The following is a 20,050-nucleotide window of genomic DNA, read 5'->3' as shown; positions in this document are numbered from 1 at the left end:
GAGGACGCAAAGATATCTCAAATTATGCTTGCCTTAAATTTGTCAGAGGATGTGGAAGGACAATTTAAGGTAGTTAATGGATTACTTTGCAAGAAAAACTTGGATCCGTTTGGAAAGAAGTGGCTACCAGTTATTCCTAAACACATGCACTTAGATGTTCTACAGAAATTCCATTGCACACCTGAGGCTGGACATTTAGGATTTATTAAGACATATGATAGGATCCACAAGAGATTTTTCTGGCCAGCTTTATTTAGGAGTGTCCAACACTATGTGTCGCACTGTTGAGAGTGCCAGAGGAGAAAGGCAATTCTCAGAAACCACCTGGCCAACTCATACCAATTCCACCAGCCGAAACGCCTTTCCAGCATGTTGGGATTGACCTCCTCAGACGATTTTCAACGTCTACTAGTGGCAATAGATGTATTATTGTTTGCACTGATTATCTGACATGCTATGCTATTACAAAAGCTGTGAAAACAGCTGAACCATTCAAGGTAGCCAGTTCATTATGGAAGACATTGTATTAAAACACAGTGCCCCAAGGTCATTAGTTATGGACTGAGGGAAAGTTTTTCAATTGAATCTTGTGACAAAGATAAACAGTCAGTGCAAAATTACTCATCAGGTGATGACTGCCTACCATCTGCAAACTTACAGGCTTACTGAATGCCTTAATAAGACCTTGGCCGACATGCTATCAATGTTCATCAGTGTTGAGCAGAGCAACTGGGATGAGGTGCTACCTTTTGTGACGTTTGCCTACAACACCGACAATCAAGGCACCACAGGATTTATGCCATTTTTCCTGGTGCATGGGCGTGAGTTGACTACGATGATGGACACTGTGTTTCCATTACATACTGATGACATGGACAACAACTACATTGGCCAGGTGTTAACCAGAGCTGAGGAAGCTTAGAGTTAGCTCAACTCTGCATGCTGCAGGCTCAAGAAAACGATCACTGAAGGTATGACGTGAGCCACCTCCCTCTTGTCTACGAGCCTGGTGACCTAGTCTGGATCTTCACTCCTGTTTGGAAGGTTGGTCTCTGTGAGAAGCTCTTCAGGCGCTGCTTTGGACCTTATAAGGTTGTAAGACAGTTGTCTGATGTTACTTATTAAGTTGAAGATTTCGACCCCGACACAAGACAACGAAAGATCAGAGATAGAGTCCACATTCTTTGAATGAAGCCCTATTAGGATCCTGCAACCCAGGGTAAATTCGAAGCTCCAGTGACAGGCACCAAGCAGAAAGATGACAAAGACCAAGTGGAAAGGTGACAAAGAGCGTAGCGGCGAAGGAAGTTTTAAGAAGATCACCGCCAGGGTGAACATCACTCATCGGTAGTTGGAGTGTGCAGGACTGATTATTCGTTCCCAGACGAGGAGGACGTAACACCGAGACACTGTTCTCTTAAGGAGGGAGCAATGTTGCAGAACAAGGTGAGTAGCACAGTCACTGTGATATAGTGGTTATGATACTAGACTGTTGCATGGAGAGTCCTGAGTTCAAAACTCACCTGAACTGTAAAATTTTAATCTCTATATTCAGTTCGAGTACATTCTAGAAGTATCCACAAATGTCAAGAATCATTGTACTGGAATGTTCTGTAACTGTATATATACCATATGTGTTCTGGCTGGAGGCAGTTCGCTCTACGCTCTTGTATGTGCAAGTGCTGAATAAACCTTCGTTAAGTGGAGTTAGTATTCATCATTCATCTAATTAAACCTTCTTCTCTGTGACAATATGAAATAAACACATAGGCTCAGTCACGGTTAAATCAGTGGTTGATTTTGTTTTATTGGTAGAATACTGGGAAAATACAAGCAGTCTACAAAAGAGATTGCTTACAAATCTCTTGTGAGACCAATCCTAGAATATAGCTTAAAGCGTGGAATCTATACCACATAGGACTAGCAGGGGATGCTGAACATATGCAGAGGAGGGCAGCACAAATGGTCACAGATATTTTTGTTCCAAGGGAGAGTGTCAAAAATCATCTATTCATTATCTCAGCGACCACACCGGCACTGAAACGGAAGATAACAGAGAGAAGGTTGAAATACTAAATTCAGCCTCCCAAAGTTGTTTCACCATGGAAGATCGTAACACTGTTCCTCCTTTCAATCATCATGCGAACGTCAAAATGACAGGTATTGAGATAACTGCTCATGGAATTGAAAGCAGCTACTATCGCTTAATAGTGGAAAGGCTTCAGGACCAGATGAGATACCTATAAGTTTCAATAAAGATTATGCAAAAGAACTTGCTCCCCTTCTAGCAGTAATTTATCATAGATCGCTTGAGTAACAAAAGGTACCTAATGACTGGAAAAAAGCACTGGTCATTCCCATTTTTAAAAAAGGCTGTAAGACAGATCAACAAAATTATAGACCTATATCATTGACATTAATCTGTTATAGAATTATGGAACATGTTTCATGCTCAAGAATTATGACGTTCTTGGAAAATGAAAATTTCCTCTATAAAAACCACCATGGATTCTGCAAACAGAGATCCTGCAAAACTCATCTCACTCTATTCCTCCATGAGATTCACAGGACAGTGAACAATGGTGCTCAGGTTGATGCTGCATTCCTTGATTTCAGTAAGGCATTTGACACCATCCTGCATTGTCATTTAATGAAAAAACTACAAGCTTATGGAGTATCGGAGCAGACTTGCAATTGGTGCAGATAGGACTCAACACATCGCTCTTAACAGAATTAAATTGACAGATGTAAAGGTAATATCCCGAGTACCACAGGGAAGTGTGATAGGACCGTTGCTGTTTACAATATATATAAATGATCTAGTAAAAAGTGTCAGATGCTCTTTAAGGTTATTTGCAGATGATGCAGTTGTTTATACCAAAGTAGCAATGTCAGAAGATAGTAAGAATTTGGAGAATGACCTGCAGAGAATTGATGAATGGTATAGACTCTGCCAGTTGACCCTGAATGCAAATAAATGTAACATATTTTGCATTCATAGGGAAAGATATTCACTGCTGTACAGCTACACTATTGATGACAAACAGCTGGAAACAGCGTCTACCGTAAAATATCTAGGCGTAACTATCCAGAGTGACCTTAAATGGAATGACCATATAAAACAGATAGTGGGAAAAGCAGACACCAGACTCAGGTTCTTTCGAAGAATCGTAAGGAAATGTAACTCATCCATGAAAGAAGTGGCTTATAGGGCACTTGTTCACCCGATTCTTGAGTATTGTTCATCTATCTGGGATCCCTATCAGGTAGGACTCATAGTGGAGATAGAGAAGATCCAACAAAGAGCAGCACATTTTGTCATGGGATCGTTTGCTGGCAAGACAGTGTTATAGAGATGCTAAACAAACTCCACAGGCAGATGTTACAAGAGATGTGTTGTGCATCACAGAGAGATTTATTATTGAAATTTTGGGACAGCACTTTTCAGGAGGAGTCAGACAACATATTACTTCCCCCCACATACATATCGCATATTGACCACGAGTAGAAAATTTAAGAAATTAGAGCCAATACAGAGGCTTACCAGCAATCATTTTTCCCACACACTGTTCACGAGTGGAACAGAGTTGGAGGGATGAGTTAGTGGTACCAAAGTACCCTCCACCACACACCATTAGGTGGCATGTGGAGTGTGATGTAGATGTAGATGAAACTGAACTGGCAGACTCTTGGAGATAGACGTAAACATACCCAAGAAAGAATACTTACAAAATTTCAAGAACTGGCCTTCAATGGTGACTAGGAATATGCTAGTACTCCCTACCTATTACTCCTGTAGGGTCTATGAAGAAAAGATTAGATTATTCACAGCACACAGAGAGGCTTTTAAACAATCATTCTATCCACTCTCTGTACTTGAATGGAACTGGAAGTGGTTTGCAGAGAATTGATGTACTAGATATAGATAAAACATTGTTTTTGTAAGAAAGTAATGTGATGATCAATTTTATATTTTTTGAGCCAAAATAAACTAGGAAGTATATTGTCCAAATTATGCAACAACAACATGTAAGATTTCTGGGTCTAATATTTGATTATAGAATGAAAGAATTAAATCATCAATGCTCCTAAATGTACTAATGTTCTTCAAGAGTCAACATGACATGTCCTGGATAGGAGAAAGAGCATGTATGCTGTAATTTTATAAGGCTTTTGTATGGTACCTGTTGAACTATGGATGCCTGACATATTGATCAAGATGTGTTTGATGATCATGTTACTATCCCTCATGAACACTCAAGCCGCCCACATGTGCCTACTCAATCAGTCCCAAGTGAAATCTCTAAGCAGAAATTTAACAATTTACGATTGCCAATTACTTGTTAAGTCTGTCAGAGACATCAAAGAATTTGGCAGATCAGCTGAACGGAATGGATAGTGTCTTGAAAAGCAGCTAAACGGTGAATATCAACAAAGTGAATCATGGGTTATAGAATGTGGCTGAATCAAATCAGATGATGCTGAAAGAATTAGACTGAGAAGTGAATATTAAAGTTAACAGGTTAGTTTTAGTATTTGAGCAGCAATGTAACTGACAGTGCCAGAAGTAAAGGGGATATAAAATGTAATCTGGCAACTGTAAGGTAATTGTTTCTGAAAAAGAGGATTTTGGTAACTTCAAATATAAATATAAGTATTAGGAAGTCTTTCTGAAAATATTTGTCTGAAGTGTAACCGTACATGGAAGTGAAATATGGATATTGTTCAGTAAAGACAAAGAGAAGAATGTAGACATTTAAAATGTGATACAAAAGAAGAGTGCTAGAGATCAGTTGGGTAGATCAGACAACTAATGAAGAGCTGCTTAGTCAAATGGGAAGAAAAGAAATTAACTTGAATACAAGAAGGGAAATGATGATAGGACAATTCTGTGAAGGCTCTCTCATCTCAGGATTTGCAGTCTCCACAGTCTGCTCCAGCAGACAGTCCTTTCCTAGGCCTGAGGCAGCTAGACACACTCCAAAGTGCTCTTGCTACAGTGGAAACCCTTAGCAATAGCAATGCCTTTACCCCACCACCTGGACTGGCTCCCAGTGAGTTTCTGCCCAGGAATTCCCATCCACATGCAACATTTGCAGTCTTTCCAGTGTGCTTGGGATGTTCAGTTGGTGTAATAAGAGCATAATGGCTTTGCTGAATATAAGTACTGTGAGATAGGGCCTGAGTGCCACACTGATGATCTGAAGCAAACTTTTTAGTAAATAAGTGTTGCTTTTTGGTGACTAGTTTGGCAAGCACCAAGCTTGACATAGAACCAGGTGGCTTTTCCCACATTTAATAGCTCATATTGGAGTATCTTTTAGCCCTTTCCAGCCACTTTAGAGAGTCAGCTTTACAACTCTCATGGACCCTTAGTTATTAAATTTGCAGCACACGTTAATCAGTGTATTTTTCCATGCCAAGACCCAGTTGTTTCTCAGTGAAGTCTGAACAAGTTTGTGCTAAGCATTTCTGTAAGCCCTAACTCTTAGCAATCACTACCAGACAATATCTAGTAGATTGTTTTATTCTGCCCCTGGCCGGTGCGGCCACTGAACTCATCACCTTCCTTACTATATTTGTGCAGCACCTTGTCATTTTCTGGGGAGCTTTCCCAGATGGTCACATTTGTTATTTTCATTAGAATTACAAGCATCCAGTGGGTAACCAGCTGACTGTAAATGTTATACTCAAGCTGAAATTAATGTTAGCATTACAAATGTCCATGCGGATTTATCAGTTGAGTTCAAATACTTTGGTCAAAGAGTTTTTTTTATGAATAGCATGGACAATATTTTACATTCATATTGGACTTATTACATTTTCTATACTCGGCACCAGCTGCATTTGATACCATTACAAGCACCCACATGAACTAACCAGTTGAATCTAAACACTGTGTTAAATTGTTTTCCAAGTGTGGTATGCACCAAATTTTTGTACTGATTTCAATTTATGTGAACCTCCATGATTGCTGAATAACTGCATTTACAGTTTCATTTAAATTCATTTTGTGTTTACACATTGCACAAGACTTGGTTTTAATTTTTGAAGATATGTGGCCCTGATATTTCATGTTTGTTTGTTTGTTTATAGTTTCCCCAACTGTTTCTGCTTCAAAGAGGTAACTAATAAATGTGGGATTTTCAGGTTATTTCTAACCCATGCTTATTCAGTGTGATTTTACAAGGGTACTTGTAGTAGTTCATTTAACTCAAAAATTTTTTTGTGCTTCATGTTGAACCAAAGTTGAGATTCTCTTAATTCCATGTTATAATGTGCATCCTCATCTCCTTTCCTGTCATCACCTTGTTTAAAGTTCATATTTTTGCATTTGTGTGAACTGCGTCTGGACCACTAAGCTGTTTATATTCTCATTTAATTTTGCTTTTAGTAACTGCAATTGCACTGCACCTCTTGTGTGAGGACAGAGTCATTCAGAGTAACCTGTCTAAACTAAGTTCACTAGTTTAGCATAAGCATTGGGAGTTTACAGAGCTGTGCAGTTAAAGCAGCTTGGAAGGGAAACATCAACTGCTGCTCTAAGTAGGTGGTATCACATGTTATTTCCACAACCCTGAGTGCCACCTCCACAGTCCACACCACAAGACACACTATGACATAGCACAAATAATGGCACACATGAGAAGCAAGATGGGTCAGCTAACTACCACCCTCAATCGATTGCATCTGCCCGTCTCTGTGCCAGACCTGTCCCAGCCTTGCACAGCTCAAGGGCTCTGTTCATATGGCTTGCACTGTGAAGCTGCCCTGCACAGTAATAACCGGTGCACACATCTATGCAGGTGCATTTCCCCATGCCAATCTGTCGATAAGGAGGCCGTGCACGAGATCAAGTCCATATGCTGCTATCATGAGCATTTTCGCAGTAATGCTGCCAATTGCAAACTACCATGCTCATGGCCTCCAGATGTGAATGGCAATTGGCAGTAGGTGCCCCCAATTGCTCAGCAATATCCCAGCACCTGTTTGTGCATAACTGTTGCAATCCCACCTCACTTATCTCCTATATGATTGATACCAGATTAGACTTATTGATCTTCCCAAACAAAATCCTGCCTCTGTCTAGTCCTCCCTCTCCCTTCCTCACACAGTTCTGAAATCACATCCATCATGTTGATCTCAGACTCATTAAAGAGTCTTCTTGGACATTCACCATGGCTGATGTCACCAACCTGCTCCTTAGCCGATATTTCATGGCACAGGCCTTTATACTGCAACCACGGTGGGCTGCTGGTTCACTGCTGCACTCATCCTCTTCTACTGGACAAATACGAGTTTGTGTAGGTGAAATTGAAGGATGCTTCACTGCTGGGATTTTGTGTCTATCTAAAATCCTTTGGTTCTCCACGCTACATTTGGTCCCCAAGAAGGATAGGACTTGGCGCCCTTGCAACAATTATTGGTGGCACAGTGTGAGAACCATTCCTGATCGCTACCTCACGGCACCCTTATGCAGCTATAGTGATAGCATTTCCAGTTCCACTATCTTCAGCAAGATTGACTGCACCAGTGCCTTCACACAGATCCTGGTCACACCAGAGGAAATTTATAAAACATTCATAACAACACCTTTCAGCCCTTCCGAGAATGCATTTATGACCTTTGACCTCCTAATCCAGCACAAACTTGGTAATGTTTCCTAGACAGTGTGCTCCGTGGCATGCCTAACTGTCTAAAATATTTAGATGACATCGTCATTTACTCCATTTATTCTGGAAATTTTTTCCTTCCTTGAAAAAGCAGGAGTCATTTTTAATCTAGAGAAATGCATTTTTGAGGTAGCCAAAATAGAATTCCTAGACACATTAATTATGCTTCTGGCTATTGACCTGTGCCTGAAATAGTTTGAGCTATCTCTGATTTTCCACACCCCAAGACATAAGAGGAACTTTGGAGATTTCTTAGCATGACCAACTTTTTGATAAGATTTCTCAAATATGTGGCTGCTGCACTCCAGGGTCACTGAACTTAGGGTAAAAAGCCTGTGCTGTGGATGCAACTTGAAAGGGAATTACTTGCCTCTACAGGATGGTGAAGTACTTCTGTTTTTCACTTGAGGGATGTCCTTTCACCATTGTCACTGACCACCACTCTCTTACAACAGGATTTTTCGAGGAAGACGGTGTCCAAATTTTGCCCCCGCAGTTCCACCTGTAAGAAAAAATTGCACAATTTTCAACTGGTATATTATATGCCACATATCCAGCATCGATAACATTGTTGCCAATTGCCACAGTCATTCCTGTACCTGCAGCCTTCCTTGGCTATTGAAAGGTATCATTGGCCCTCTTCTATCTTCGTATGTCTGTCGCTATCTTCTAACTATTATAGACTGGTTAATGCGCTGACCAGAAGCCATTACCGTGTCAGATGTTTTGGCCAAAACTGTTGGCATATCATTCACTAACTCCTGGATTTTGTGTTTTGACTGCCCCTACCTGCCAGTGCCAGTGCCAGTGCCAATTCTTCAGTGTCTGTTCAAGAACCATAACAGAGACTTGGTGCACCCTTGCACATTCCACCACTAGTTATCATCCCACCCAGAATGATGGAACATTTCTACTGGACATTGAAATACACCCTTATCTCTTATGCTGTAAAATGGTCTGCCACCCTCTCACTTGTTCCGCTAGGTTTGTGAGTGGCCCACAAGACCTACTTGGAGGTGTCTGCCCCTGACTTGATTTACTGGCAGCCACTACCCCTACCAGGTAATTTTATCGAACTGCAGCCTCTTGCTGTTACTACCTGTATCACAGCTTATGCACAGTAGATTCAGGATAACATGACCCAGTTACAACTGAAGCCATGGTGAGTGCAAGAGTTTCATACAACATTACCTTGCAGTGTACATGCATGTTATGTTTTTCGTCGATGCTTCCCAGCCCTCACATCACCCACAGTGCTCGGGCCCTCACCTCATTCTGAAGAGAGATGACAAAATCTTTACAGCATTTCACCGTGGTTCCCTGTCACTTGTTTCTATTGATAGATTCAAATGATCATATGTGCTCAACCTGCACAATGCCTGTGCATCACTGTCAGTTGAGGTCTCCCTCGTGACCATTGATTCCGCCAATAATACTCATGCCACCACCTCTGGTGCAGTCCCAGACACCATGAGCTTTGTTCCCAATGCTGCAATGCTGCCAAAACTGACACCGACGAGGCCAACCCCATCACGACCAATGCCAATGCCACTGAACCACCGGCCAGTGCATGGGCTCGAGAAGCAGCCACATACCTCCCATTTGTTTTCTCTCTTGCTCCTAGTACTCAAAATGCAGATCTCTACTCAGAGCCCTACACAGAGCAGGTAGTACCTGATGCAGAACATGTCACCTCACTGATACAGCTGCAGGTGCCACTCTTCCAGCTACCAGTGCCACTCAAGTACCTTCAATATCAGCAGACCTGCTGTACCTGCAGTCCAGCATTTGATGCCATGGAGATGCATTTGGCATTTTCACCATGAGCCCTCCTCTTGCATGAGCGATTTGGGAGGGGGGAGGGGGGGGAGGTTGTGTGATGGCTCTCTCATTACAGGATTCACAATTCCCACAGTCTGCTCTAGCAAATGATCCTCTCATTTGACTTAGGCAGCTACACAATCTCCACAGCACTCTCGCTACAGCAGGCACTCTACGCAATAGGAATGTGTTTCCTCCACCACTTGAACTGGCTCCAGTAACTTTCTGCCCAGCAATTCCTATCTACATGTGAAGCCCACAGTCTTTCCAGTGTGCTAATAATGTTGAGCTAGTTTAGGAAGAATTTTATGGATTGGCTGAATATAATTACTGTGAGGTAGGACCTGAGTGCTGTACTGATGATCCGTCCAAGTTAAGTACTTTAACATAAGCATTGGAAGTTTGTGGAGCTGTGACTCAATGTTCAAGCATCAGGTAACCCTTTTTAATTTCCTAGTGACATATTAATTCAGCACTAGCACGTGGCTGCTCAGCCTTTAAATTTCAGCACTAGCTGGGTTAAAGTTGTTCAGGAGTAAGGCTACTTTTGTTAAAAATTGAGTCATAATCAGTAATGTTTTGCTCAGTTCTAAACTTAACTGGGAAATTCTGGCTGCAGTTCTAAGTTAGATGGTATAGCACTTCATTTACACAATCCTATGGCACTGACCAACAGTTAATTTGGTAATGTATGCCATTTTTGGGGTAAAAGTTATGGTGGCAGATCAAGGCTTAAATGCAGGAAGCAGGTTCAAGTGGAGATAGGTTGCAGTCTTTAAGAATAGACAAAAAGACTTGCATAGAATATAACAGCTTGAGAGCTGCACCAAACATGTCTTCAGACTGAATACAACAAATCCAAGAAAAATATATAAAAAATCTAAAGAAATATTTATGATACCGTGAAATATTTTCCTATGTGTATTGCAGTATGTCATAATTTTTTCATCGAAAATTTGGCAATGTTTTAAGTAAATGCCCCATAGAGATCCAAAAGCTTGTACACTGTTGAAATTCAAACATAATGCAGGGTTCTGTTGGCATTTTTAGTTGTATGTTGGTACATTTGCTCTTTAATGATAGTATTTGTGCCAAAAATTAAGTGTTAATTTCTGGTGAAATATGCCACATAATTCAGAGCATACATTCATTGGCACGTGATACCAATAATAATGCTGATAATAATAATAATAATAATAATAATAATGTTTCAGGGGATGCTTTCTTATCTATATGGAAACCAAATGAGAGACAAGATATTCGTGAAATAACGAAAAAAGTGGCCAGCTGTGCTTTTAGTATACAAAAGACTCATGGGCAGTTTGTGACAAATGTGTCAATTACTCTCAAAGGTAATTTCATTTTATTAATCATTTCAGAATTTATTTCTGTTAGCATTGTTACCTTATAAAAGTGTTTGATATGTAACATGCATTGCCACATGTAGAAAATGCAGTGAATGAGTGATTATGGGCAGATGCATTTTCTAAAGGGAAAAAAGAGACAGTAAGAAAATAAAATGATTCCTACACAAAAGATAAGGACAATCCAAAACCATGTGCTGTAGAATTCTTGATAATTACAATTTGAATTATTGTTAATTTTTTCTGAACAATAGGGCGAAAATGATTTGTTCAGAAATCATCCATGCCTCAGCTGAATTTTTAACTATCTTGTCACAGTGTAAATTTGCAGTTCAAGGTCAAAAGCTAGTTGTGCATGATGCAATGTTCTTGCATTTTTTTATGTAGTAGTTCACCTTGTTACAACTCCCTGGGCTCAGTGGTTGTTGTTATAACTTCAAGTTGAACAAATATATTTCAAGGAAGACGCAATACATGAAAGTCACAGATCAAGTAAACAGAGTAAGACGTGTGTACACTTTAACAGTCAAATCATAACTGAGTCCGAGTCTGGTGGCCGCTAGCTGGCTGGCCGCTTAGGTGGCACTGCTGCTGCATGGCTGGCAGACAGCACCGCATGTAGAGGACACATGTAACTGCGCGGCGGCACTGTGAAAGATTGGCGAGTCACAACACTTTTCCCCCCTTTGAAGTTTTTGCACAGGTCTTGATGGAGGTGGCCTGTAGATTGCTAACATCCATAGGTGTTATTTGACTGGCCGTAAAGTCTCGAGGAGGAGGCTTCCCGTACGGACGGAAGTGTCCCCGATGATAATGGGTCAAGATGATAGGAGACGTGGGGGTCGAATCTGCTGGGGCCCCGGGCACCAATCTGCCTGTTGCGGCAAGTCTAGTTGTTATAACGGGAGACATGAGTGATGTGTCCGCGTCCGTAGGAGAAGGAGGCAAGTAGAGTTGCTCCGACATTTGATGGTCATCTGGTTCCTGCATGGGCATGTCTCCTGGTGGCGTCAGTTCTTGTGTTGGCACCGATATGATGGTGAGAGGACTGCATTTTAAGTAATGAGAGATTCCAGTATCCTGAGCATCAGATAGAGCTGAAGGTGGTGTAGCGGCATCTGGAACAGGCGTTGCCAGCACACAAGGACGAAACTGGTCTGAATGATGCACAGCAACACCCGTGTCCATCTGGATTCCATACAGGCGTTGGCCACAGTGTCGTAAGATGCGGCCAGGACTCCATGTTGGCCGCCTGCTATATCCCCGTACCCATACAAGGTCGTCGGTGGTGAAGTGGCCAAGCGAAGGCACCCGTGGCCATGAGGTGGAAGGCCGCAGAAGATGAAGTAGCGTATGGGGCTGTTGGCCATGTAAGAGCTCAGCCGGGCTGTGGTCGCCCATGGGGCTGAAATGGTAAGGAGCCAGAAATTGGAGAAGCGCATCATCAGCAGCAGTAGAAGTCAGGAGTTCCCTCATCTGAGCCTTAAATGTGCGGCCCAGTCGTTCAGCCTCATCGTTTGACTGTGGATGGAACGGAGAGGCCGTGACATGCATGACGCCGTGATGGGCACAAAAATCCTTAAAATCAGAAGCGGCAAATTGCGGACCATTATCAGTATCAAGAGTAGGGGGAAGGCCGTCCAAAGAGAAAATGCGAGCTAGAGTAATGGTGTATGCAGCAATGGTAGGCGACGTGCAACAGCCAATGAAAGGAAAGTTAGAGTAGGTGTCAATAACAAGAAGCCAATAAGTACCTAAAAAAGGTCCCACGAGGTCAGCATGAATACGCTCCCAGGGCTTCTCAGGCGAAGGCTACAGTGACAAAGATGACTTCGGGGCGGCGGCCTGTGACGCACAAGGGCCGCAGGCAGCGTCCATGCGTGCGATTTCAGAGTCGATGCCGGGCCAGTACATATGAAGGCATGCCAGCGATATTGTGCGAGAGACACCCCAGTGCCCTTGGTGAAGGAGGCGCAAGACTGAAGCACGCAAAGACGCAGGTACCACAACACGCGGCGATGCATTTTCGGTGGAAAGGAGAATAGCACCATCCCTAGCCGTGAGGCAGTAACGCAAAGCGTAGTAATTCCGCAATGGATCAGAAGTCTTAGTGGACAGACGATCTGGCCAACCCTTCTGAATACAGCGTAAAACCTGGGAGAGGATAGGGTCAGAACCCGGAGCAGCCGCCAGCCGGTCCCCAGTGATGGGGAATCCGTCCACAACCCGCTGCTCTGCAACATCCAGTTGGAAACACAAAAGTTCGTCCCTGTTGAATGCCAGATCAGGACCCATGGGAAGGCAAGACAGTGCATCGGCATTCGCATGTTGAGCCATCGGCTGGAAATGAATCTGATAATTGAAACGAGACAAGTAAAGAGCCCAACACTGGAGGCGGTGTGCAGCCTTGTCGGGAAGTGACTTTGATGGATGTAACAAGGAAACAAGTGGTTTGTGATCCATAACAAGATGAAATTTGGATCCATAGAGAAAAACACCAAACTTATGAAGAGCATAAATAATGGCCAAAGTGTCTTTTTCAATTTGAGAATACTTTTGTTGGGCATCTGTGAGCGTTATGGAGGCATAAGCAATGGGTTGTTCAGAACTGTCAGAAAAAGGTGCGCAAGGTCTGCACCGACCCTGTATTGAGAGGCGTCCGTGGCAAGAACAAGATGTTGGCCAGAGCGATAAGTAGCCAGGCACGGAGCTTGTTTCAGCATAGTCTTCAATTTCTGGAAAGCCGCATCGCATGACACGGACCAGTGAAAAGGCACGTTTTTATGCAACAGGTGATGCAACGGCTGAGCCACTGAAGCAGCAGATGGTAAAAACTTGTGACAGTATGCTACTTTCCCCAAGAAGGCATGCAGTTCCTTAACAGATGTAGGGCGAGGAAGGGCATCGATCGCAGCAACAGTGTGCTGAAGCGGACGAATACCATCCTGAGAGAGTTGAAACCCCAAGTACGTGACAGATGCCTGAAAAAATTTTGATTTCTGAAGATTACACTTAAGACTGGCAGTCTGTAAGACATGAAAAAGTGTGAGGAGATTGTGAACATGTTCGTCAGTGGTGGAGCCAGTGACAACAATGTCGTCCTGGTAATTTATACACCCACGGACAGTGAGCAATAACTCTTCCAAGAATCGCTGAAAGAGAGCAGGGGTGCTGGCAACTCCGAATGGCAATCGTTGGTATTGATAGAGGCCGAAAGGCGTGTAAAGGACCAGAAACTGCTGGGAAACAGCGTCGAGAGGAAGTTGATGATAAGTTTCTGACAGGTCAAGTTTAGACAAATACTCACCTCCAGCAAGTTTAGTGAACAATTCTTCAGGTTGAGGCATAGGGTAAGTGTCGATAAGGCATTGAGCATTTACAGTGGCTATGAAATCGCCACAGAGACGAATATCACCATTTGGCTTAGCAACAACAACGACACGAGAGGACCACTCACTGGAAGTGACAGGAAGCAAGATCCCTGGAACAGTGAGACAATCCAGCTCCCATTTGACCTGATCACGAAGAGCCACAGGAATGGGCTGAACCCGAAAAAACTTAGGCCGAGCAGTGGGTTTGAGCATGATATGAGCTTCAAAGTCATTTGCACGGCCTAACCCAGGAGAAAAAAGGGACAAAAATGTCATTGACAAGGAATCCAATTGAGCATAACGAATAGCATCAGAGACGATACTGACAGAGTCATCTATGGAGAACCCCAAAACGCGAAAGGCATCGAAACCAAAAAGATTCTCTGCATTACTATGGTCGACCAGAAATATGGGAACAGTGCGAACGACAGATTTGTAAGATACCTCAGCATCATATTGTCTCAAGAGAGAAATCTTCTGTTTATTGTGAGTCCGTAATTGCCTAGTGACAGGTGACAGGACAGCAGAACCAGTATCTACCTGCATGCAAACATCTCGACCAAGTATTTGGACAGTGAGGAATAACTGCCCTGAAAGGGAAGAAGTACAACTGACAGACAACACAGAATCAGAATCAGCATCATGTTCATGAACATCATGTATGCGGTCGGATTTGCAAACGGATGACACATGACCCCTTTTTTTTTTTTTTTTGCATTTGTGACACACAGCCCAACGTTGTGGACAATCTTCTCGTGCATGTTTTGTAAAACACCGCGGACATAAAGGAAGTTGCTGTGGTTTTTGCTGCAGTTTCTTAGAGTTTTTTTTTACGGTTAGGAGGAGGTTGCGCTTGGGAGCGTACTGCAGCCACGTCGGCCAGCGGGGACACGCCACATGCTTCGTCAACATTGCACAGAGGCTGTATTTCCCTGACTTCACCCCATGCCTCTATATGCGCTCCAGTGGCGCGAGAAATTTCAAAAGACTGAGCAATGGATAGGACTTCATCTAGAGTTGGATTTGCCAACTGAAGGGTAAGTTGCCTAACTTCTTTGTCGGGCGCCAATCGGATAATAGCATCCCGTACCATGGAATTGGCGTAGGATTCTTTGTGAACTTCAGTAACAAATTGACACTTCTTACTGAGGCCGTGAAGTTCAGCAGCCCAAGCGCGATAGGATTGATTCAGTTGTTTTTGACAATGATAAAAGGCAACACGAGAGGCTACCGCATGCGTTTGCTTTTGAAAATAGGCGGACAGAAGTGAGCACATCTCAGCAAAGGACAAAGACGCAGGATCTTTCAAAGGATCCAATTGCGACAACAACCAATACATTTGAGGTGCAATCCATGAAAGGAACAGAGACTTACATGTTTGTTTGTCCACGACATGAAATGCCAAGAAGTGCTGTCTAAGACGTTTTTTGTAATCAGACCAGTCTTCCGCCATTTCGTCGTAAGAAGGAAAAGTAGGTAGAGACAATGACGAGAGACGCCCCGCATTTGATGCCTCGACAAAGTAATGAATAGCATTTTAGAGAAGCGTTTGCTGTTCTATGAGACCTTGCAATAGTTGCTACAAAGTAACCATGGAAACATGTTGATCAACGATGGAAAAGAAAAATCCCATCCTCGTTGCCAATTGTAATAACTTCAAGTTGAACAAATATATTTCAAGGAAGACGCAATACGTGAAAGTCACAAATCAAGTAAACAGAATAAGACGTGTGTACACTTGAACAGTCAAATCATAACTGAGTCCGAGTCTATCGGCCGCTGGCTGGCTGGCCGCTTAGGTGACGCTGCTGCTGCATGGCTGGCAGACAGTGCCGCATGTAGAGGACGCATGTAACTGCGCGGCGGCACTTTGAAAGATCGGCGAGTCACAGTTGTCATATGTCAGAATGACCGAAAGGTATGGTTTGGGAGAGATAGTGACTCACACCAAAGCATGCAGAGAAACATCGGAAAGTGTGTCATTGACTTTATTGCATCAAGGTACACAGCCAGCCTTTCACTGATCCTGGTGAAGGCACCATGCTGTGTGCGTGTGTGGCTCATTTTCAGTGCCAATGCTGGAATCCACTGCATCAGATCCTTGCAGATGTAGTGCACCTATTCACGCCATGGCAAGTGGCCACTGCATGTGCTGGCTGCACCAGTAGCCCACGACATGGCTGACTGCTTCCTCCAGTGCAGCTTGTGGACCCCATGTAGAGCACTGAAGGGAAACAGCCTCCGCCATCATTGTAGTGAGCCTTAGGAGCTCTGGGCGTCTGCCCAGTGCAGCTTTGTCAACGGCTACAGTCAGATCTGTGCCCAGGGGCCCTATTCTGAATCGTTCATACCGATCGGTGTAGTAGTTTTGTCTCGGTAGTCACGTCATTTTCAGTTATTTATCGAAATATCCTATTCAGTAAGCTTCTGAGACCTGTTACCAAATGGTCCTCCCCCGATTTTACAACAATTGTACTGAGAGGTTTTGGATTTCGGTGTGACCCTGTTGATCAGTGAGCTGTGGTTTATGTACACTTATAATTTGTTATTTTAAACACATTTAGCGGTTTTAGCTTTGGATTTAGTGATTGTGTTACTAAAGAATCACCAGAGGACACATCTTGTTGGAAAGTGAGTTCATAATAGACTATTTTCCTTTGTGAGAAATATGGTTAGGTTAGGTTGTTACTGAGAATGATTACATAAAAAAAACGTTTTCTGTCAATATTCTCTCAAAATACGTGTTATTTTTATGCAGATAAGAGTTTAAAGATCATTCAATATCAAGACATCAGCTCTGCTTACATCTATTACGTGAATGTGAACTGGCGTTACTAGTGACTTTGTGTACTTTTTCCCACAGATGGTTTGGTTAGTAATTATCGAAACCTGTTTACAACTTTCAAGTAACAATGGAAAGCAATTATGGGAAGCCTGATATTGGAAACCTTCAACAGTATCACGCATTTATGACTTACGCAGCACCATTTGGCAATGAAGTCAGCCTAGGTTCCTCAACACAATATTACGAGAATTGAGCTCTAAGTTTCTGTTGTTTGGCGTGGCCAAGTTCTGTTTCAGCCGCGCTGGCAAGTGGGCGCTGTTAAACTGTTGCGCTGCACTTCCGTGCTTACATCGCTGTACTTGTGCTCCGCTGAGTGCCGTCCGTCCGTTAATCTCCGTGTTCGTTCCTATTCCTTGTGATCTGATCACTCTTTCTGGTCTTGCTGCTACTAATTGGAATTTCGGTTGTTTAACCAAAATTGCTTCGCTGTATTAACCATGGCTACGAACCTCAGGAAGAATACTCCGGTATTTGCTTTTGACAATGAATCCCCTGTTCAGCCGACATCCCTGGAAATAGATGACTGGATTACACAGGTAATTGGTCTAAATTCTGAAACCGTCCATACCTGGCAACTGGATCAGGAAACATACTGTGTTTTTGTCAAGTTAATCAGTGCTTCGACTGTTGATAAAGTGTTACAAAAGTGGGGCTATGAAGTAGATTTTATGCATAGAAATGGTTATAAAAGTAAGGTTTCCATCTATAGAGCCGACATTCATTACAAAACCGTTCATGTCTTGAATTTTCCCATTGAAATTGAAAATGATAAGGTTAAGGAAGCTCTTTCAAACTACGGAGACGTTAAATCAATTGCAAATGAAAGATGGTTGCCTCGCTTTAAACTGCAGTGTTTCAACGGGATCCGCTGTGTAGAGATGGACGTTAAGACGAATATTCCGTATCACGCAACTGTTTGTGGGTATAAGGCACAAATTGTTTATACAGGTCAGGAAGCTACATGTAATATATGTAACGAAACTGGCCACTTCAGACAGGAATGTCCATGGCGAACTGTTGTTCTTAGAAGTAATTTGATACAGCGTCAGGAGCTTATCTTAAATGATCTATTACCAAACAATATCACGGAATCAACTGGTTGAGTGTGTTAATGCAGTGGGCCAAGCTGATGACTTCCTTGACGATAACAGTCAGTTTCCCCCATTAACAACAAAAGGAAACCCTGTCGCCACTGCTCGTGAAACTGAAATGCAACAGAAAAACGACCTCTGGAGATAACTGATAGTTGTTCAGAGGACGAGCTGTCTTATTCCTCTCCCTCACTTTGCAAGCAAAAACAGTGCGATGAGGAGGAAGAGGAACCTGAAGGCAAAATGCGAATGGAAAGTAATGAACAGAAAGATAACACACATATGGTACCAGAAAATGAAGGGGATATAAACAGCATTAATTTGCAAGAAACAACAGGTGCAGTAGCCGATTGCAAAGATCAGCAGCTATCTGTTAATAAACAAATTCAGGGAGAGGTTGCAAAACTGCATCTCCATTTGTTTCCCTATGTCAGGAAGTGAGTGAAATTAATAAAGAACGAGGGAGTGGTGGCCAAACTGAAATCACGGTCAACATCGAAGGGCAGGCGCCGGCAACCAAAATTGCGAAAGCATCTGCTGCTGCTCCATATAAGCCACAAAGTAAAATACCGACGCAACCAAAATGAGAATGTAGCTCGTAACCAAGGGAAGGGAAAATTCGGTAGGGGCGACCCAAGCCCAAAGAATTTCGGTCCGAAACGGTCCTACACGAATCACTGGAGGAAAAATCAAAAAGTTTACCAGGAAATCAGTCTGCTTGCGGTACAAGAGAAAACATCAGCAGTAGACAAAAAAAAAAAAAAAAAAAAAATGGGACAGTAACTAATAAACTGATTGAAGTGTTATTCTATGTTCAGCCTTCCGAGTAAACTGTTACAGCTTAACTGATCCCTGAACCACAGGAAACTAAATTAGTTCATCAAAACAACTACATAGTGACAGCACAATGACGCAATCTTATTCTGTCACCACTATAAACATAAATAAAATTATGACCAGTTTGAGATTATCGGCCCTTAAGAAATTATTTTGTATGAATCCGCGACTGATATTGCCCTGTTACAAGAAGTTCTAATTTCGGATTTGGTAATTCCCGGTTTTGTCAGTTTCATGAATGTGTCTCCTGAAAGAAGTTTTGGAACAGCTATTTTGGTGAGGGAAGGGATTACAGTAAGTGAGGTGGAACGACTGGAATCCGGAAGGGGAATAGGACTAAATATCTATGATATGACTATCATCAACTTGTACGCCCCTTCAGGAAGTTCTCATCAAACTGACAGTGTTCGTGTCTTCAAAGATGACCTGATATACTTGTTAAGGAAAACTCCAAGACAGTTATTACTTGGAGCTGATTTTAATTGTGTTTTAAATCGAAAAGATCAGTTACCTAATATCAATTTCTCAAGTGAACTAAAACAACTAGCTACTGGTTTAAAATTAAAGGATATATGGGAAATCAAATATCCCTCCATTGTTGATTTCACTTATGTCATGGCAACATCACGTATCAGGATTGATAGACTATTTATTTCTAAAAATATGCCACTGCTATTGACTGGTAGGTTAAAATGGCAAAGCCAAAGTTGAGGAAGCTTCGTATTCAATACAGTGCCCAAAGAGAAAGGGATATGAAATGCAATATGGAATATTACTATTCCGTTTTGAGAGATCTGTATGATCAAGTCTCAGCAGGTTCCTCACTTCAGATAGCAGTAGATTGATTTTGTATGTTCTGACTCACTAGCTCAATTTTATAAAAAATAATAAATTGTTCTTTAACACTCACAATTATTTATTTTTCACAAAATTGACCAAGTTATCCAGAACATACAAAATGAATCTACTATCCCTTTTACCTAATTATAATATAATATAATATTATATAATCTAACATAACATAATGTAATATAATATAATAATAACT

The sequence above is a fragment of the Schistocerca serialis genome, chromosome 6 (assembly GCF_023864345.2).
Source record: "Schistocerca serialis cubense isolate TAMUIC-IGC-003099 chromosome 6, iqSchSeri2.2, whole genome shotgun sequence".
In the NCBI taxonomy this organism is placed as follows: domain Eukaryota; kingdom Metazoa; phylum Arthropoda; class Insecta; order Orthoptera; family Acrididae; genus Schistocerca; species Schistocerca serialis.
This window is presented reverse-complemented; position numbering follows the sequence as displayed.